We start from the raw sequence: 22,726 nt of genomic DNA, 5'->3' as shown, positions 1-22,726 counted from the left end.
GAATTGTCAATGAAGAAGGAATAATAGCAGGTGGAAAATCTAACATACGGTTTCAAAGAATCATGCGCATGGAAAGTTTTTTTCGCGTCACGTGAAAGGATTTTCTTTCTGAGAACGATATCGATCATGAGTGAAGACATGAGAGTGGACGTTCTGAAATACTATAGTATTAATGCATGGCCTCCCTGACGAAGGCCATGCAGCTGAAAAACCTCGTTTAAAAAAAAATCTTGGTTTCTATTGAACATGCCATACTAATAAAGGCATTTTAATTAATTATATGAAGAGTGCCTTGGTCCTCCTGTCTTGTTGATGACCAATTTACCCCTTTTACCAAAGAGCACCTTCTATCTACCAAAATGTACTATTGTGTACCTTAGTAGCGCTTCCCTTCCTCCTCTTTCTACTGATTATGAGAATGATTGGGAGAGACATTATACAAAGATTTACAAAGCTATACATAGCCTACCGATAACAATCATGGGGTAATCTGCAATATCGATTAGGCCTAAATACCCCCCTCATGCTCAGTCTGTTCTGGGTGTACCCACACAAGTGGAAAACGTAGGAAGTTAAACCATGTTGAAAATAACTGAGGGGCAAAATGACTTCTGGAAACTCGCTGTTGGTGATTGTTTTGTTTTACATGAGTCTTTGCCTGGAGTTTCAACCTGGACTCAGGGGTAGACATAACATAGTGAAAGTAAATTTGTCTCCCTCTATTGGTATGGTAGCCTGTGTATTTTTTTATTTATTTTTTATTTCCCCTTTATTTAACCAGGTAGGCTAGTTGAGAACAAGTTCTCATTTGCAACTGCAACCTGGCCAAGATAAAGCATAGCAGTGTGAACAGACAACACAGAGTTACACATGGAGTAAACATTTAATTAATTTGTGAACTTCCATCATCCATTTCATATGTTACAAATTTGCAAAATGAATGATATGTTAAGAATTCTAATTTGTTGTGACATTTTCTATGTTATGTCTAGTCTATGAGACCAGGCTGGCAGTTTAAATATAAGGAAGGAATCAGCCTGGCATCTTTCTATTCAGTGTATGTGATGTTATGAAGGCTATCGTTGCCTGCGGAGGGCCCTTTCCAAGTCGCATCTGACAAGGCTCACTTACTCTGTGCCAGCACATTGACTACATGACATTTAATAAATTAGATCACTGAGTTCCTTTTAGGGAGAGAGACAAACAAAACCAGATGAAGAGAAAAAGAGAGAAATAACTCCAGAGCATTCCTTTCAGTAAAGTGACTAATATGATATGATGAGCTCAAAGACAATCTTAATCTAGTGAGAGTTTACGTAGTGTTCTGAGGCTGAACCGTTCTGTATTGAACATTGAGGAATGGCTGAAAGTTGAATGGCGCTCTCCAAGATACCAGTGAGTACATTTTAGTGCCACCACATAAAGCACAGCACCTGCCATGACAACAAATTATTTGTTGTGCAAATCAGCCTACAATGCATAAAGTATCACTTAGTTGAGATGCGAGACTAGATTCTGTTTTCACATCACTACACTTCAGTATAAGCACAAGTGGGAGTTACAAAACCTCCAGCAGCTGTTTTATTCAACACAACACTTAGAAGAAAAGGGTTCCAAAAGGGTTCTTCGGCTGTCCCCATAGGAGATCCCTTTTGGTTCCAGATTGAACTTTTTGGGTTCAATTTAGAACCCTCTTTGGAAAGGTTTCTACCTGGAACCAAAAAGGTTCTTCAAAGGGTTCTCCTATGGGGACAGCCGAAGAACCCTTTTAGGTTATAGATGGGACATCTTCTTGTGAGAGTGAACTAGAAAGGCAGCCACAGCTTTGCCCTGAATATAAATCTGTCCCAAAGTTATATTTTTGCCAACGTCCTATCCCTTTATCAAGATTGAGTTCTAAATGTGTTGGTTTGAAGTTCTGCATTACTTGCTTTTCTTGTTAGAGGATAACTGGCCATTTCCTGCTTTGGGGATGCAAAAAGGTATTGAGACCAGGTGGAGTGGAGAAAGTGGGAAGATTCAGGGAAAGCAACACTGAGACTTTGACTAGCTAAAACAACATTTCACCAGAGAAATCTTACCACACTGTACTGCAAAAACAACACCCACCCACACGAAGAAGCTCTTTTATAGACTTAATTTCCATAACCAACACACACACAAGATCTCGCGGCTTGACAAATTTGATTTCAAATTCTGATGTTAATCCACATTTATCCAAACGTCAATGTCGAAGTTGCTCCAAACGTCAAATTTCAAAGGGGCCATACTTGCAAACAAGCAAGCATTTAAAGTTACATGGGTTCTAGCAAAAAATGTGTATCAGCCAATGAACAATAGTTGGACTTTGTTCATGGTTGGATGTGTCATTTAACATAGTCCAATAGCATGGTTTGATCATCAAAGCAAATACCATGTGTATTTGACTGACTGGTCAGATTGCTCTTTGTGTAAAGTGCCTAGTCCGCATTATTGTTGTAGATTGAGGCAAGGGTTCGAATCTCACGTTAGTTCCCCCCACTTTAAAATGTTGATTTACATGTATTGTGTTAGCGTGCAGTGCTTGACTTGGACTGAAATAGGTGTCAGTACTCCTTTTGGGTGCCTGAACTGTACAGTACTTTTGAGCTAATATTTGATAAGAGGTGCAGGAAGATTATGAATGAATCTAAATAATGAGATACCTCTTTCTATAGCCTTGCACACATACACACTGCTATTGCCTAATAATCATATTGCATAGGGCTACTGTATATTACATGGACATGTACACTTAAATGTAGGGCTACAACATTTTATAGGCTATGCATTATTATAATCATCCACTTTGTCGCATCAAGGACCGGCAGTGATTTTTTTTTCCTCAATAAAAACCTTGAGGGGAGCTCAAACCCACGGTTAAAGTGCACTATGGCTTACGAATCAACTGCTTTAGCAGTGTGTGCCACTGAGAAGCAATGATGGCAATGATAGTCTACATGACTGCCATTTCATAAATCCATAAGGCTCTTGATTTTTTTTTTTAACGATGTACGGTAAACGTACATGTTGTAAAGACCTCATTTATATGTTTCTTATAAAAGCACTCGTATGTGTGTGAAACTGATTACAAAAACTACAAAAACGTGGTATTTTGACATTTATACGAGAGCCCATTTAACTTTAAATGCTTGCTCATGTTCGCAAGAATGGTCCTCAAGTGTTTTGGCTAGGGTTAAAACAAAAACATCTACACTGTTAAGTTTAGCCATTCATGCTGAATGGTAACGTTAAGGGTTAAGTTTTGAGATATGGTTCAAATGAAAAATAAAACAAAACAAGTGTATGCCACTGAGATTGAACACACAACACTTGAAGCCAGAGCAGCATACTTCCATCCACCATCCCCATCTACAACACCCTAGCAAAACTCAAGCCTACTTGATGGTAATAGCGTTCAACGTTGTGCCGAGTTGCGCGTTTTGAAGGCATCTTCCAACGTCAGTACGTCCAATGTACAGTATGTTCAATTTTCGAAGTCGATCTTGAGCGACCTGGCCCCGCACACACACACACACAGACACACAGACAGACAGACAGACAGACAGACAGACAGACAGACAGACAGACACACACACACACACACACACACACACACAGTGAGGCAGCAGGTGAACAGTCACACACACACACACACAGTGAGGCAGCAGGTGAACAGTCACACACACACACACACACACACACACACACACACACACACACACACACACACACACACACACACACACACACACACACACACACACACACACACACACACACACACACAGTGAGGCAGTAAGGCAGCAGGTGAACAGTCACACACACACAGACACACACACACACACACACACACACACAGACACACACACACACACACACACACACACACACACAGTGAGGCAGTGAGGCAGCAGGTGAACAGTCAGGCCCAGGTTAGCGGAGCATCAGGACTGGAGGATGGCATCTAGTGACAGCCTCCCCTGGAGGGCCCTCCTGTCAGGCGCCACATGTTGCCGTTCGCGTTGCGTCACACCGCCCACCACCTGAGGTGCTCTTTTTCCCCGCATCACAGAGCAGGACTGGCAGAAATAAACAAATAAGTTATTTGTGTGTTTGACGGTGTGAGAAAGAGAGAGAGAAAGAGGCACAGCAAGGTGCGGTGGGTGTATCGCAGTGACAGATTAGCCATCCATGAGCGTCAGGGTGATCATGAAATTTGTCGGAGAGGAGCGAAGGGGAGCGAGGCGCATAAGAGCTGCCATGGTTTCACACGCCACACCGGTTGCGCAAGACAAGGAGACAAACTGACTGGAGACCAGTTGTGTCTGTGGCAGAGAGAGCATCATGCATGAGCTGATCTGTCTGTCTGGGCGTAAAATGAGCTGGTCTGTTTTGACACACTACATCTATTTACAGAACATGAAGACATTTAGGGTCATTATTCAAAAATCACCACGGGGACAAACTCATGCAGCAAATTACATAGGAGTAGAAAATGTAAGAAATGGGCGAGCCCACTCACTCAAAATTCGAATACAGAAAGAGTTCCCATCACTTGGTGGCTTCCAGGAAGAAGTAATATACAGCAAATATTGTGCTGTGTCTCCACAAACATAAATTATTTATGAACAGATCTGGGCCATTTGCCGATAGCAGTTTGATACTAATCTAATTATATTGAGGTAGAGCTCAACTTAATTAAACATTTGCGCATTATTTATGCATAGTTTTTTTGGAGAGGGCTGCAAATTAACTTAATCAGCCTATCACCGTGTCCAGCGATTTGCAGGAAATAATCAAATCAAGTATGTAAAGCACTACAAATGCAATTTAGCCAATCACATTAGGTCATCATCACAGGCGAACTAACAGTGGCTTGTCAGGAATATAGTTGGTGTGCTGTAGGCGCTGTGATAATGTGATATAACAGCGGTTGGCAAGTGGCAGGCTGATTGGGAATGTGAAGGACACAGCACAAGGGTAGGAGGACAGGGGGCCAGGCAGGGCCAATAAGAGCTACAATGGGTCACCCAGCCACTAGTCTAGGAGCATATCCATCTTTATGCAGCAGCACATCTATCACTGCCACAGGGTTCCACAGGCCTGCAGGGCTCCCATACAGAGAGAGGAAGAGAAACCTCTCTAGGATTCAGTGGGCCTGCATACTTAATTCATCTTATTCAGTTTTTCTAGGAAGTTTGTCCCAATTAATTCTCGGTAACAGAGAGAGAGAGAGAGAGAGAGAGAGAGAGAGAGCGAGCCCTGGTACAAGAAGGCAGGCGAGTCCACCATTTTAGTCTAGGAAGGCTCAAATGGCCTTCAATGGCCTAATTGTTGTGGGTTGTACATGTTTTTTTGTAAATGCCTATCACATACATGTTTTTTTAACCTCAGATATGAAATTTGTTTATAAATGACATGAACACCCTTGTCCTCTTGTTTATGTTGGTGTTGAAGCACTCAGCTGGGTGGGCAAATAGGCTCTAAATCCTTCCTCCAAGATACAGTACTATCAATATTGCATGCAGCAATATAGGGCTTGTTTGTTTCTTAAAGGGACAGGACTGAAATACAGTACATATTGCTGAACTACACGCAAATCTGGTCTCAGAGTATTTTGTATTATTCACATAACAAGGCAGGTAAAAGTCAATTTTGGGAGAATTATCTCAAATGATTTCAAAATATCTGAAAGGGTTATATATTAAATGAAGATAACCATTCTACATATCTGTCCTGTCCTTTCTTTACGGATACAGGCTACAATGAGCCCCTGTCCTAATCTGTCCCTTCCTCCATACACATCCGATTATAGTTTCACAGTCTACCTGCTCCATCTCGGGTGACTACACTGAACTCAATATCCCAAGCATCAGCTGTACAATCACTCTCTGTCACACCCAGGTTACAAATCATAATAAATCCCATAACCCAATCTTAGAAGAGTAAAATATACCCTTGGCCCTCTCCCACATCTAGAATATTAGTTTCCCTCTCTCTGCTCCCTTTCCACAGAGGGACTGAAGTAAAATGGAGGATGGTTAGAACACTTAAATCGGAAGAAGAGGGGGCAATTCTGGAATAATAATTCAGTGGGCATTTTTATTTGATGGTTTACTGGGTCTCCAGTGTATACCTACTACACTGCCTAGTGAACAATAAACCTCTTCAACTAACATCAAAACAATTAAGCATTTACCTCACCAAAACCCCAGTGCCCTTCACTATTACGACGAGAGCTACCATATGTGAAACGCTGGAGCACACACACACACACACACACACACACACACACACACACACACACACACACACACACACACACACACACACACACACACACACACACACACACACACACACACACACACACACACACACACACACACACACAGAGCTGAGTGTTGTGAAAGGGCTGCTCTCGTCTTTTGTTGCAGCGGCAAGCCCCTCCCTCCCCATCCCTGTGTAACATGTGCAATAAAGGTTTTCATTTGGTTACAGCAGTGGAAGGACCGCCCAGAGATGGCTAGATTAAATCTTGTGTGTGTCAGAGGAGAGGGGGAATAGCATTGTACTGTCAGGAGAGGGGAGGTGAAAAATAACCTGTCATCACTTTCTGCCTGTTTGGTTGCTCTCTTTGTTTTCTCTGTTTTTGAGGTGGGTTTCTGAGAACAGAGAGAGAGAGACAGAGACCCTCGGTAATGGAAAGAGACAGAGGGAAAGAGAGCGAGAGGGAGTAGGGGAACACAAGGTTGGGAATGGTGAAAAGAAGGGGAGTGGGAGTATGTGTGGAAAATTGAAAGAAAATGTGTGGGAGACGTGAGAAACACAAAGATAGCATTTAGCATTGCTTGATGGAACGGTTACTTTAAAACAAAAACAAGGAAGTTAAACTATTCTGTAAATCATACAAGAGCATTCACACACACACACACACACACACACACACACACACACACACACACACACACACACACACACACACACACACACACACACACACACACACACACACACACACACACACACACACACGACAGCTTTGACAAGCAACAGCATGCAATGTTTTGTAAATATCGTGCAAGCCCTCCTCCATGTAAAATACTGAATATTTTGCCACAAGCTAGTAATAGAATACACATTAGTTCTCTGTTCTGAGTGGCATCTGATCTGATTCTTTTAGACCACATGTTGTCCATATCCAGTGCAGAGCAGTCTATAAGTGTACTCGAGAGAAGAAGAAAAAAAACACCTCAGAAATATACATGGTTGCATTTGCTCTGGTATCAACCAACAAAAAGAATAACAGTCTGCCAGATGTGATTCTATGTTGTTAGAATTTAACCCTTTGTATGGTGTTCGGGTCTGTGGGACCCATTTTCAATGTTTACTAAAAGAAAAATGATGTAATTCATTATTTTGTTCAACCTGAGACTCATTGGCTCATTGTCTGTGAGGAACATGTAAAAGAACACATTGTCATTGAGTGCACACTGTGCACCCCCCTACACATTTATATTACATATGTGGTGTTCTCGACCCGAGGGTAATACAAGTATGGAAGTGTGTGTGTGTAGGTGAAAACAAGTCAAAATGAATCAAAAAGGTTTGCTGTGTACCTTCTGTCTTCCTCCTCCCTGGGCTCGCTGTTTCAACACAGCAACCTGTCTGTTTCCCTGCCTGTCTCCCTCTTTTCTCGCACTATTTACCCTTTGTAGTGTGTGAAACTACACAATGTCTTGCGGGAACCTGCGCAATGTTATTACAATACATTATTTCGATACATTGTAAAATTGCAGTATTTTCCCACACTCTACCCCAGCCACAGCAAATAAAATAGTTTTGCATGTGTGTCTCCTTACCACAATCAATCAGTATGGCAAAAATAATCTCTGCTCAGAGGGCCTCAGAAATACATTTTGCAGAGAGAGAAGCTAGTGTGGAAGGAACGGAAGATGAAGAATTTTCAAAATGTCTCTGTCAATGCAGAGTCTGACAGTGATTGAAAGAAGAGGATGAGATTGACCCTGAGCCAGCCCCAGGACCTGCCCGTCAGCAGCCTGCCCCAGGAAAGTCATCAACCAGCTCATCAGCAGCCTGCAAGAGGAGAAATATGGATGTAAAAATTGTGAAATTGAATGGCCTTCTTGCCCAAGGAATTAGCAGGACACTCCTGGGCAGGACATAAAGACTTATTTTGAACTGTTAATCCCAGACACCATCAAGAATATTATTCTGGACTGCACTAATACTCGCCTTTTTGGAGAGAGATGGAAGAAGATGGTCCAAACTCATTTGCATGCTTACTTTGGGGTTCTTATCCTTGATGTTTTTTTTTCAGATCCAATAGGGAATCCACAGAATGCAGAAACTGGCAGAGAACTTTTCTGTGTCGCAAGGTCTCTAGGTTTATTTCCAGGATTATCCACTTCGATAACCGAGACACCAGACCAGCTCGGGGGCAGAGAGACAAAGTAGCTGCAATCAGGTCACTGTGGGACAAGTGGGTGGACCACCTTCCCTGTTTTACAACCCTGGGCCCAACAGCTTATGCCATTTAGGGGCCGCAGCCCCTTCAGACAGTACATACAGTCTAAACCCGCAAAATATGGAATCAAGATCTGGGCTGCCTGTGATGCGGCTTCATCATATGTGTGGAACTTGCAAGTGTATACGGGGAAGCCAGATAGAGGAGCCCCTGAGAAGAACCAAGGGATGCGGGATGTCCTGGACGTAACACAGGGACTCCGTGGCCACAACATCGTGTGATAACTTTTTTACTTTGCACAAGCTGGGACAGGAGCTCCTCAAGAGGAAGCTGACGATGGTAGGAACAGTACGAAAAAACAAGCCAGAGCTCCAACCTCAGCTGTTGAATACACGGAACAGGCCTATCATTTCCTCTAAGTTTGTGTTCAAAGCCGACACGTCCCTAGTGTCCTACGTGCCAAAAAAAGGCCAAAATGTGTTACTCATGAGTACACTGCATAGGGATGGTAGAATCTGTGCCCAGGACCATCAAAAACCAGAAATCATAATGAATTACACTGCCACGAAAGGAGGGGTGGACAATTTAGACAATCTGGTAACTGGCTACAGCTGCAAAAGAAGAACCCTACACTGGCCACTTGTGATATTCTTCAACATCTTGGACATCTCAGCGTACAACGCGTTTGTCATCTGGATGGCGTTGAACTCAGATTGGTTAGACATCAAATCCAGAGGAGGCAACATATCTCAAGGACTCCAGCTTCTGCAGCCATCATGAGGAGGATTCAGGAGGAGGATGCTGGTGCCCCATCCGCCCGACCCACAGAACCAACAATTCCAATACCAGAAGTAAGTGTGAGTGATGTTGTTTCATGTGTGTGTGTGTCTGACTCTCCTATCTTGGCCTGCTGTAACTATATATGTGAGTCAGATTTTTGTAAACAAAAATCACATTTTATCCCCCAAAAAACGAATTGCGTTTTTATTGATAAATGTGATCTAGCAGGTAAATGGCAAATATTAACCATGTATGCCGTCTATAACGCGTGTAATTGATATAAGTCAACATCTATGTAAAGTATTTTCATGTAAATTGTTATGGCTGTATTATGTTTAAAAACCCAATAATGTGAACATTGGGTGAATAACGAAAACATGAACCCCACACAAGGGTTAAATGAATAAACCCACAATGAAAATACAAAACATATTGGAGTGGAAGCATGTTGACTGTTAGAGTAGCCTACATAAGACTGCAAAAGTATTATTTGCAGAAGGGGCAAGTAGTAACAGAGGAGTTCATTACCATGTATTGGAGCATGATTTATCAGCGGAAAAGAGAGTGTGTTGGCACTCCTTTGAAGTTACTGTAGATGTTAATTATTAACCACACAAACACCCTCAAAGCACACGTCTGAGAGGACAAACACAACCACGGTGTCTGGGGATAATTAATAAATCCACTGCATGTGTGTGACGAGGTTTGGATGCATGTTTCTGGGTGTAGTGCACTACTGTGCTGTGTGGTTTACTGTGCTGTGTGGTTTACTGTGCTGTACTGTGCTGTACTGTGCTGTGCTGCACTGTGCTCAGTGGCAAGAAAAAGGTTATTCTCACTCTACTCCAAAGATACAAGAAAAGGCATAGGGTTCCTAGGATACCACACGTGGAGTGATGATTGTGTTTGTGTGAGTGTGCGTACATGCCTGTGTGTGTGTGTGTGTTTTTGGGCGAGTGCGTGCTTCTGTGAGTGTGTGCGTGTATACAGAGGCGAGCTAAGTCTTGGACATCCTCAGCAAACAGAGGAGAAGTGAAGTGTTGACATTGAGGATCAATAGCTGGCATCCCTCTGAGGGGAAGCAGGCCAATCCTCTCCTGTAATAACAGGCCCACGGTGAGTCACTGTCTCCTCCACCACCATTACCTCCATGTCACTCACTCTGACGAGCAACTGTCACCTTCACTGCCACCTGAACAGGCCCTGGGGGCCAGAATTCACAGGCACACACAAATAATAGCCTATGGATGCAGGCGCACGTGTGCACATTAAATACACACACAAACGTACACATCAGTGATGGTCGTGCCATTTATGATGATTGTTTTTATGAGCATGCCATAGATTATAAACAGAGAGTTGCAGGAGCGTGAAAGAGGGGTTTGAGTAGCCCTTTGATTAGCTGTTCAGGAGTCTTATGGCTTGGGGGCAAAATCTGTTTAGAAGCCTTGTGGAGGACCTTGACTTCGCTTTCCGGTACCGCTTGCCATGAGGAAAACAAAGTGAACAGTCTATGACTAGGGTGGCTGGAGTCTTTGACAATTTTTAGGGTCTTCCTCTCACACTGCCTGGTATAGAGGTCCTGGATGGCAGGAAGCTTGTCCACACTAATGTACTGGGCCATACGCATTACCCTCTGTAGTGCCTTGCGGTCGGAGGCCGAGCAGTTGCCATACCAGGCAGTGATGCAACCAGTCAGGAAGCTCTCGATGGTGCAGCTGTAAAACCTTTTGAGGATCTGAGGACTCATGCCAAATCTTGTCAGTCTCCTGAGGGGGAATGGGCTTTGTCATGCCCTATTCACGACTGTGTAAGTGTGTTCGGACCATGATACTTTGTTGGGGATGTGGACACCAAGGAACTTGAAGCTCTCAACCTGCTCCACTACAGCCCCGTCGATGAGAATGGGGGCGTGCTCGGTCCTCCTTCCCTGTAGTCCGCAATCATCTCCTTTGTCTTGATCATGTTGAGGGAGAGATTGTTGTCCTGGCACCACATGGCCAGGTCTCTGACCTCCAACACCTGTCTCATCGGTGTCGGTGATCAGGCCTACCACTGTTGTGTCATCGGCAAACTTGATGATGGTGTTGGAGTCGTGCCTGGCCATGCAGTCATGAGTGAACAGGGAGTACAGGAGGGGACTGACCACACACCCCTGAGGGGCCCCTATGTTAAGGATCAGTGTGGTGGATTTGTTGTTCCCTACCCTTATTACCTCGGGGCGGCCCGTCAGGACGTCCAGGATCCAGTTGCAGAGGGAGGAGTTTAGTCCCAGGGTCCATAGCTTAGTGATGAGCTTTGAGGGTACTATGGTGTTGAACGCTGAGCTGTAGTCAATGAATAGCATTCTCACATAGGTGTTCCTTTTGTCCAGGTGGGAAAGGGCAGTGTTGAGTGCAATAGAGATTGCATCAACTGTGGATCTGTTGGGGTTCTATGCAAATTGGAGTGGGTCTAGGGTTTCTGCGATAATGGTGTTGATGTGAGCCATGACCAGCCTTTCAAAGCACTTCATGGCTACAGACGTGAGCACTACGGGTCAGTAGTCATTTAGGCAGGTTACCTTCGTGTTCTTGGATACAAGGACTATGGTTGTCTGCTTGAAACATGTTGGTATTACAGAATCAGTCAGGGACAGGTTGAAAATGTCAGTGATGACACTTGCCAGTTGGTCAGCGCATGCTTGGAGTACACATCCTGGTTATCCATCTGGCCCTGCAACCTTGTGAATGTTGACCTGTTTAACTTTTTTTATGGCTGCAGGGGCAGTATTGAGTAGCTTGGATGAAAAGGTGCCCATTGTAAACGGCCAGCTCCTCAGTCTCAGTTGCTAATATATACATATAATTATTAGTATTGGATAGAAAACTCTGAAGTTTCTAAAACTATTTGAATTATGTCTGTGAGTATAACAGAACTCATATTGCAGGCAAAAACCTGAGAAATTCCCCTGGCAGATTTTCATCCTAGCTCTCATTGAAATTACAGCGAGATATGGATGAGTTTTCACTTCCTACGCCTTCCACTAGATGTCAACAGTCAATAGATGTGAAGGGGGGGTTGAATGAGACAGGAAATAGTCACCACTGCCACGAATTGACCATGCTTTCACTATGCAAAAGGACCTGCGTTCCACCAGTCATCTGAAGTCATTCTAATTCTCCGGTTGGAACATTATTCAAGATGTATGTAAACAACATTCTAAAGATTGATTCAGGACATCGTTTGACATGTTTCTACTGACTGTTACGGAACTTTTGGACATTTCGTCACGTTATAGTGGACGCACTTTGTGACTTTGGAATTGTTTACCAAACGCGCTAACCAAAGTAGCTAATTGGACATAAATAATGGACATTATTGAACAAATCAAGCATTTATTGTGGACCTGGGATTCCTAGGACTGCATTCTGATGAAGTTCATCAAAGGTAAGGAAACATTTATCATGTATTTTCTGGTTTCTGTTGACTCCAACATGGAGGCTAATTCTTCTATTGTTCTGAGCGCCGTCTCAGATTATTGCATGGGTTTCTTTTTCCGTAAAGTTTTTAAAAAATCTGACACATCGGTTGCATTAAGGAGAGGTATATCTATAATTCCATGTGTATAACTTGTATTATCATCTACATTTATGATGAGTATTTCTGTTGAATGATGTGGCTATGCAAAATCACTGGATGTTTTTGGAACTAGTGAATGGAATGCTCCAATGTAAACTCAGATTTTCTGATATAAATATGAACTTTATCAAACAAAACATGCATGTATTGTGTAACATGAAGTCCTATGAGTGTCATCTGATGAAGAGTATCAAAGGTTAGTGATTCATTTTATCTCTATATGTGCTTTTTCTCTCTCTCCCTTTGGCTGGTAAAATTGGCTGTGTATTTTAGTGAGTTGTTGGTGAGCTAACATAATCATTTGTGGTGCTTTCCCCTTAAGAATGGGATTAACAACAAGACTACCTTGAAAACGATATAAGATGCATGTATGTTTGAGGATTTTTTTTATTTTTAATATGGCGCCCTGTACTATCACTGGTTGCTGTTATATCGCTCCCGGTAATGGGATCTCAGCCATAAGAAGTTAAAGGTCTTCCTCACATCGGCTGTGGAGAGCGTGATCACACAGTCGTCTGGAACAGCTGGTGCTCTCATGCCTGTTTCAGTGTTACTTGCCTTGAAGCGAGCATAGAAGTAATTTAGCTCGTCTGGTAGGTTCGTGTCACTGGGCAGCTCGTGGCTGTGCTTTCCTTTGTAGTCTCTAATAGTTTGCAATTCCTGCCACATCCGACGAGCGTTGGAGCGGTTGCAGTACGATTCAATCTTAGTCCTGTATTTATGCTTTGCCTGTTTGATGGTTCGTCTGAAGCTTCTGGGATTGAGTCTCGCTCCTTGAAAGAGGCAGCTTTACACTTTAGCACAGTGCGGATTTTGCCTGTAATCCATGGCGTCTGGTTTGGGTATGTACGTACGGTCACTGTGTGGACGATGTCATCGATGTACTTATTGATGAAGCCAGTGACTGATGTGCTGTACTCCTCAATGCCATCGTAAGAATCCTGGGAACATATTACAGGCTGTGCTATTAAACAGTCCTGTAGTTTAGCATCTGCTTCATCTGAACACTTTCTTATTGACCGAGTGACTGGTGCTTCCTGCTTTAGTTTTTGCTTGTAAGCAGGAATCAGGAGGATAGAACGGTCCAATTCTTCAAATGGGGGGCTAGGGAGACCTTTGTACGCATCTCTGTGTGTGGAGTAAAGGTAGTCTAGAGTTTTTCCCCCTCTGGTTGCACATTTAACATGCTGATAGAAATGAGGTAAAACTGATTTGAGTTTCCCTGCATTAAAGTCCCCGGCCACTAGGAGCGCCGCCTCTGGGTAAGCATTTTCCTGTTTGCTAATGGCCGTATACAGCTCTAACTAGCCTATGAATGAAAGTTTACAACATACTGTAGGTGCACAGGTTGAGAGAATTTTAAGTAATCAAGGTGACCTACAGTGATGTATTCAATAACGCCTTGCACACTCTTGTCTGCATCTAGCTGATCTAGGGTGTAATCATTAGTCCAACTGTTGCACATGAGAGTTTCTATGGGACAAATTCAGGTACAGTATGTTAATCCACATTTCGTTCCGTTTGCTTCCATTTAAGAAACGTTTTTCAACAGAATCTGTGGAATAAAGTAAATAAACCCCTAATCACACGCAAACACAGTTCACGTTCATACCAGCCACATAAAAACTGCATGATCACTTTGCTCGTTATATATACTGTATAATTCCTTCTCGCAACCATCTACATGCTCTCATCCTCTCACCTTTTCCCTTCGCTTGTAGACTTCAGTGCACAACGCATCAGCTGTCTGTGACCAGGGGAAAAAAACCCTTCAAGCCAAACCTTCAAATCATGACCGCTAACCGCTACACACAGCCCACATCGTTGTCACGTCATAGGGCCAAATCTGACGAAACGCGAACGAGCGTATACATGCTGGAATTAGAATGCATGGTGGTGAATGACAGAAAACGCAGTCAAAAGCTTCATGTGCTTAAAATTAGAAAGCAAGTCTATTTTTATTGCGTCCACGCAAAGCAATGCCCTTTTTGTTTGATTTACCTTGACTTGGAAGAGTTTCAGTGTTGGATAGCAAAAGTCAGCTAGCTAACATAGCTGCATTCACTAGCTAAGTGAAAGTTTATACAAATACAACCAAATATATCTCTCTCTCTCTTTCTCTCTCTCTCACTTCCCCTTCATTTTGGAAGAAATTGATTTGTTCAAAACTTTTCATTTATTGTCTTTCTCTTTCAGTCAACTGCTCACCACACCTTATGCATTGCAGTGCTAGCTATCTGTAGTTTATGCTTTCAGTACAAGATTAATTCTCTGATCCTTTGATTGGATGGACAACATGTCAGTTTTTGCTGCAACAGCTCTGATAGGTTGGAGGACATCCTTTGGAAGTTGTCATAACTACTGTGTAAGTCTATAGAAAGGGGTGAGAACCATGGGCCTCCTAGGTTTGGTATTGAAGTCAATGTACCCACAGGAGAACAGAAGCTAGCTGTCCTCCAGGTACACCAAGGTGCTACCCTACTGCTGTTGAGGATACTGTAGACCTTTATTGCAAAACAGTGTGATTTAATCAATTATTTGGTGACATGAATATATTTAGTATAGTTAATCTAAAAAGGGTTTATAAAATTCTGTTTTACCATTAAAAAAAAGATTCCTGAGGAATATCCTCCTGAGGAGCCTCTACTGATACACATGCATACAGTACATACCAAATGCCCTGTTTTGTGCATACACACATACATATGTAGGATCTTAATTTGAGACAGTTTGCTACAGCAGGAAAATAATCCTGCAGCAACAGAAAATGTGAATTATTATGTGGATTATAATTTTTAATTCATGGATATTTTTTGTCGGGTTGATACATTTTACATTTGGGCAAATCAAGTCTGAAATTTTAAAGTGTATATTACAAACTTTAGAAGCCTTTTAAAACCTTGAATACACTACAAAATTGCTGTGCAGGAAAATTATCTTCAACAAAATAGTGATCAAATTAAGATTCTACATCTGTAGACACAGAATGTCCACAGGGATTTGAGGCACAATAGTAACCAAACCCCTGGCGTGCCTCTTTTTCTGGCCCTGTCTTCCTGTCCTCATGTCCACCTGTGTTTGATGGATTGACCTGAGCTTTCTTTGCTTTGATGGCCCACTGCTCTAGGCCTGTGTCAGTGTGCTCGTCATATTTCTGAAGCTCTAGTCATTGTGAATCAGCCCATGTTATCTGAAGCAGGTAGAACATTAAAGTTCAGGGGTCATTATGTCTCAATATTCTAGCACGGTAACTGAGCAAAGTCACTGTAATACGATAGCCTGGGGCATGAGGACAAATACTCTACAAGAACACAGATACAGCATTCAGGCTGACCTGAAACAACCCATGGACATGTTTTGGGCGGCAAATGACGATTGAGACACATTTAATCGGATAAAACATCCTAAAACCTCCCATTTGTACCTGCATAAATTGGGAGTCAGATTGGCTAAGGTAGCAATTAACACTCACAGAGTGTTCAAAATGCACCTCATTACATTTTGAAGATGAAAAGCTGTGTCTGCTTTACAAGTCCCAATTAATTTAATGTATGCAGCGATAAGAGCCATGTTAACTTCACACACGAGAGAGAGAGAGAGAGAGAGAGAGAGAGAGAGAGAGAGAGAGAGAGAGAGAGAGAGAGAGAGAGAGACAGAGACAGAGAGAGAGAGAGAGAGAGAGAGAGAGATACAAAGAGAGGGGCCATTAAAACAACACAGCTGATAGCTCTAACTCAATTATCTCTCCAGAAGAGGTCACTACTCACCACTGTTCAGATGGAGGGATGAGGAGAGGGGGAAAGGACAAGGGGACAGGTCAGAAGAGAAACACCTACTGGGGCCTAGATGGAGCTGAGTAGGGGATGGAGAGAGAGAGAGGGAGAGAGAGAGACAGAAAGATGGGACCAGATTCTGACCTGACAATGATTGATTCTTCACAACTACTTCTCTCTAGTAGCTGTCCCCTCAACAGGCTCAGCTATCTCCAGTCTCCAGTTTGACATGTCCAGAGAGAATAAAAGAAACTCCCAGTCACATTATGAGGTAGCATATGTCTGGCGCTTTACCTCCCTCGGTCATATGACACTCACAAACCACAGACCGCTCCGATCATGACACAGACATTTCTCGATCTCAGTGCCGATGTGTCAGATCTGTGGTTTTATCGCACACACACATGCACGCAAGCATACATGACACAAGGCACACAGACGTAACACCTGGAGGGAAGCAGAATTGAATCATGAACATATAACCCAGGCCTGGAGAGTCTTCTGGGGGAAGGCAAACAGACAACAGGGAAATGGGAGGTTTCTCCTCTCCCAGAGCAGAGAAATCAATACCCTCTCCATCTCTCTCTCCGTTTCTCTACGGTTGGCCCTTTGTGAAGACAGTGAGAGGTGCTACTGGAGAAAGGTCATTGATGACAGGCCTTCAGCGCTGCTGTCAGGGCGTCCAGCAGATGGGCAGAAAAACACAATGCCCTGAACACTGAGAGAGACAGACAGGCTGCCTGCCTGGGCCTTAATGCCACCACTTACTACCTGCATGACTGACACACTCACAACACACAGAAGCATGTGTGCACAGACACACACACATGCAGGCGCACACATACATTTTCACAAACAATGTTGATAGAAAGTCCGAAGTATCACTGGAAATCAATCTGAAGGCTTCAGTAAATCTATAGTCACTATCAATCACTGCCTGTGGGTATTGCAACTCACATTCCATTGTGTGGAATATCAGTTGAATTCTCACTGAGCTCAACGTGAACTTGGTCCAGTGACTTTCAATCCAACACCTTAACTGTTACACCAAGAGGTCCGATGATATTGCTAGGTTTTGGGTTAAGGTCGCTACATTACCCCCTTCCTCCGGGAGAGCATGTCCTTACACTTCCTTTTACCAAGTCCCTCACGTGTACACGCCTTTCTGATGGCCTCACATGCGCCATCCTACTCTCGACACCAATGTAGCGAATTCTGGGAGTAGCCCCGACCGGGATTCTAACCAGGGTTCAGCGACTGTCAAGCCAACACCTTAACCATTACACCAAGAGTTGGCTAGGTGTTGGTTTAAGGTTGCTACAATATGTTGTTCTTTTCCTCTTTGGCCAGTATCATGTGTCTAATCACATGTTGTGGACATGTTTGGTCAAGTTATGGGCATATTTCAGTTTCATATTTAAATTGCAGTTATTTACCAGTTTGCAATCCTTCAAGTGGATCGATGTTCAGGTGCACATGGACACTCACTACACTTAGAATAATATATGTTTATTTCCATATAAACTTAGCAAAAAAAGAAACGTCCCTTTTTCAGGACCCTGTATTTCAAAGATAACCCGTAAAAATCCAAATAACTTCACAGATCTCCATTGTAAAGGGTTAAAACACAGTTTCCAATGCTTGTTCAATGAACCATAAACAATTAATGAACATGCATCTGTGGAACGGTCGTTAAGACACTAACAGCTTACAGACGGTAGGCAATTAAGGTCACAGTTATGAAAACTTAGGACACTAGAGAGGCCTTTCTACTGACTCTGAAAAACACCAAAAGAAAGATGCCCAGGGTCCCCGCTCATCTGCATGAACATGCCTTATGCATGCTGCAAGGAGGCATGAGGACTGCAGATGTGGCCAGGGCAATAAATTGCAATGTTCGTACTGTGAGACGCCTAAGACAGTGCTACAAGGACAGACAGCTGATCGTCCTCGCAGTGGCAGACCACGTGTAACAACACCTGCACAGGATCGGTACATCCGAACATCACACCTGCGGGACAGGTATAGGTTGGCAACAACAACTGCCCGAGTTACACCAGGAACGCACAATCCCTCCATCAGTGCTCAGACTGTCCACAATAGGCTGAGAGAGGCTGGACTGAGGGCTTGTAGGCCTGTTGTAAGGCAGGTCCTCACCAGACATCACCGGCCACATCGTCACCTATGGGCATAAACCCACCGTCACTGGATCAGACAGGACTGGCAAAAAGTGCTTTTCACTGACGAGTCGCAGTTTTGTCTCACCAGGGATGACGGTCGGATTCGGGTTTATCGTCAAAGGAATGAGCGTTACACCGAGGCCTGTAGACTGGAGCGGGATTGATTTGGAGGTGGAGGGTCCGTTATGGTCTGGGGCGGTGTGTCACAGCATCATCGGACTGAGCTTGTTGTCATTGGAGGCAATCTCAATGCTGTGTGTTACAGGGAAGACATCCTCCTCCCTCATGTGGTACCCTTCCTGCAGGCTCATCCTGACATGGCCCTCCAGCATGACAATGCCACCAGCCATACTGCTCGTTCTGTGTGTGATTTCCTGCAAGACAGGAATGTCAGTGTTCTGCCATGGCCAGCGAAGAGCCCGGATCTCAATCCCATTGAGAACGTCTGGGACCTGTTGGATCGGAGGGTGAGGGCTAGGGCCATTCCCCCCAGAAATGTCCGGGAACTTGCAGGTGCCTTAGTGGAAGAGTTGGGTAACATCTCACAGCAAGAACTGGCAAATCTGGTGCAGTCCATGAGGAGGAGATGCACTGCAGTACTTAATGCAGCTGGTGGCCACACCAGATACTGACTGTTACTTTTGATTTTGACCCCAACTTTGTTCAGGGACACATAATTCCATTTCTGTTAGTTACATGTCTGTGGAACTTGTTCAGTTTATGTCTGTTGTTGAATCTTATTATGTTCATACAAATATTTACAGATGTTGAGTTTGCTGAAAATACACACTGTTGACAGTGAGAGGCCGTTTCCTTTTTTGCTAAGTTTAGTACTGTTACTTTACTAATATTTCCTTTGTTGTAATTCATACGACTCCAAGTCCACCCATGTCTGTCATGTGACTCATGTCTGTGTGGAGCGCCGAGCGGAAGGCTCCATTAATAATATGTTTCGACGACTATTAAGGTATATCTATTTAAAATATCCATCAGATTGAATCTTTCACCTGGACCACCTTTACACTGTGAATCCTGCTACTTTCTGCCCTTAACAGTGCTCCAACATCCACTCCCTACGATTGAACATTAGCTAAGTGATTCAAACATCGGTTTCAAAATTATGAAATAATGACCCTGGGAAAGCAAGTCAGGAGTGAGTCGTGTATATACTGCCCCCTTGTGGAGGTTGTGCACACTGACTGGTGCAACCTGCCTAGTCCACATGTTTAATAGCGGGACTGCAGTTTGCAGGTTGGGGCCAAAGTATTTGTTGTGACTCAGCTGACTACAGCACATGTGACACTGTCTGTACTGTACTGTACTTTACAGTCTGCTGACCATCTCTCTACTGTAGGCTTCTCACTGCCAGGCTCACAGACTGACATCTCCTCACCCAGGAGCTAGGCAAGTTACTGAGTCACCTCTAAATGAGGAGCACATTAACTGTACATATGAACATAAAATCAATGACTATATTGTACAGCTCAAAGGTAGTAAGTTGCCTGTGGTAACTAGCGGGAACAAAAAACACCAGTTTTGTAGCCTTCAAGTCCCCCTGCATGCTCTCCATTTAAGTTAATTGGCTGTTCTATTGAAGTGTTGTGGCACTGCCGGGACATAGACTATCTCACAAACAGATCCCCAGAGAAACGCAGGGGAGCGAAAAGCCATCTGTACCTCGGAATAAGAATATATGGACATGAAGAAATAGGAACGTATGAACAGGTTGGAAACAAGGAAATATGAGTGAGCAGAGGTGGGCGGAAAAGGAGGAGGGGAGGAATGTGATGGAGAGAAATTATGGTAGAGGAGTAGAAACGGCCTTGACGGCCCAGGTGAAGCACGTAGCTGTGTGTCTCCAGTGGGGCTGGGCTGATGAGAGGAGGAATGTGTTGTCACCTCACTCAAGGCCTGTCATCTACCTTTTCTCTCCCTCTTGCTGCAGCGCGCTGTTTCCTAACGCTCAGCATGGAAGAACACACACTCACTCACACACACACACTCATCAAACACTGAGATAAAAGATTGACAAAGAGAGAGAAATGATGTGGACTAAAGACAGAGGCCCCTGACCATGAGCTCATCAGAGCATGCCCATGAAGACATCATCAACCTCAGACAGTACAGCCCCAGCAGCTTCTCTCCCCCAGTCACGTGACAGCAGGCAGGCAGGCAGCTGAAGACAAGGCAAGACAGACAACAGGCAGCCAGCAGTTGGTTTGCTAGATTAGTGCAGGCCGGGAGGGCCCTGCAGATACAGTAGCTGCTGTTTGCTGTGTGTCTGTCCCCTGCTCTCCCTGTGTGGGAGCTGATGAGAGTCAGGGCCAGGGGGAACAGCCACCCCATTAGACTGAGGTTTACCACCTCCCTTAACACCTCTGACAACAAGATGAGCTCGATGACACATTATCAATACCTGGCATCAATCTAAAACCATTCAATAACAACATTTATTTGGATTCAAAGCTCCAAAGGGTCAAAATCTAATTGCAAAGCTTGGTGGGTTTTGGAAGTGAGTTTTAGGGAGTGGGCGTAGCTAAATTGGCAAGCAGAGTGCAAAGTCTTTGGTGTAAATGTTTTCAAAGGCTTTGTTTCCTGAAAACAACATGTTCCCTGGATGTCTGTCTCTGTGTCTCTCTGAAAAGGTCAGCCTCCTGGGGCAGTCTAATGACACTGACACCTGTGTGATCAAGCGTCACTAAGTGCTGAAGTTGATCAAAGCCCTGTAACTGCAATGGGAGAGGAGAACACAGAGTACAGTGTGCACCGGACTGTGTATTCCTCATGGCCACCACTTGAGGACAAACTAACCCGCCGAGTACCCCCCCTCCCCATGTACGCATTGCTCTATGATCTATGCCATACCTCCCTTCCCTCTTGTCCTGTCCCACCACTCCCCATATCTACACCTGACACAGCAGTCTCCCCCACTAGGAGACACTGTGATGTGATTAGAAACGAGAGGCCAGCAATTACAGGCCATTGGATTGATATTCCTATTGTCTGCTAGCCGGCCCTGCAGACCTAAACCTGCGTTATTGCCTCCAGATCAATCCATGCCTCTCTAACTCTCCTGCCGCTGCGGACAGGCTGACCTTAGCTTGCAGATCAGGGATCAATACCAGGACAAACACACTGGTTAAGGCAAGGCTGGGGTGAGCCAACATACTCTGTGTCCCGACTCCTGACCGGCAAACTAAAACCAAGTCACTTCGAAGCGCCAGAGGCCTGGCTGTCAGCAGCACGATTGCCCAGTGACTCAGCCTGACTGGACCTCTGAATAGGAAACTTAATCACGCTTTGATTAGACACATAATCAAGCCTTGAGCTCAGGTGCAGCGGGAACACTGAGTTAATCAATCCCACACACTCTCTCCCTTACTCACTCCACTACCAGAACACACACGTACTGCACAACCGCTTAAGTACTGTAAGTCCCCTCTCCATGTCAGACACACAGAAGAGACATACACACCCACACACATATCATATAGTGCTGTGGTAAACCAAATGTGTTCCACAGTGACTGGCAAATAAGAGGAGAGGCAGAGGCTCACACAGAGACAGATTAACACAGAGGGATCTAGAGCGCTCTCTCTACCTCTCTCTCTGATTCATGTTCAGCCCAGTCATCAGCAGCTCTCACGCTCTTTCCTATGGATTCATATTCAGCCCCTTCAGAAGCACAGACACCACTGCCAATGCACAGAGCAAATAACATCTCACTCTCAAAACAAACTCCTCTCATTCGAACAAACTGTCTCGTCTGGGCCACAGTTAAGGTGCAACACTGCCGTCTAATGGACTGGAGGGGAGTGTCATCTTGGATCAAAAGTTAAACAAATTTACACTAGTCCATTCTC

The sequence above is a fragment of the Oncorhynchus tshawytscha genome, linkage group LG19 (assembly GCF_018296145.1).
Source record: "Oncorhynchus tshawytscha isolate Ot180627B linkage group LG19, Otsh_v2.0, whole genome shotgun sequence".
NCBI lineage: Eukaryota > Metazoa > Chordata > Actinopteri > Salmoniformes > Salmonidae > Oncorhynchus > Oncorhynchus tshawytscha.
The sequence above is the reverse complement of the archived record's forward strand: the minus strand, read 5'-3'. Positions refer to the sequence as shown.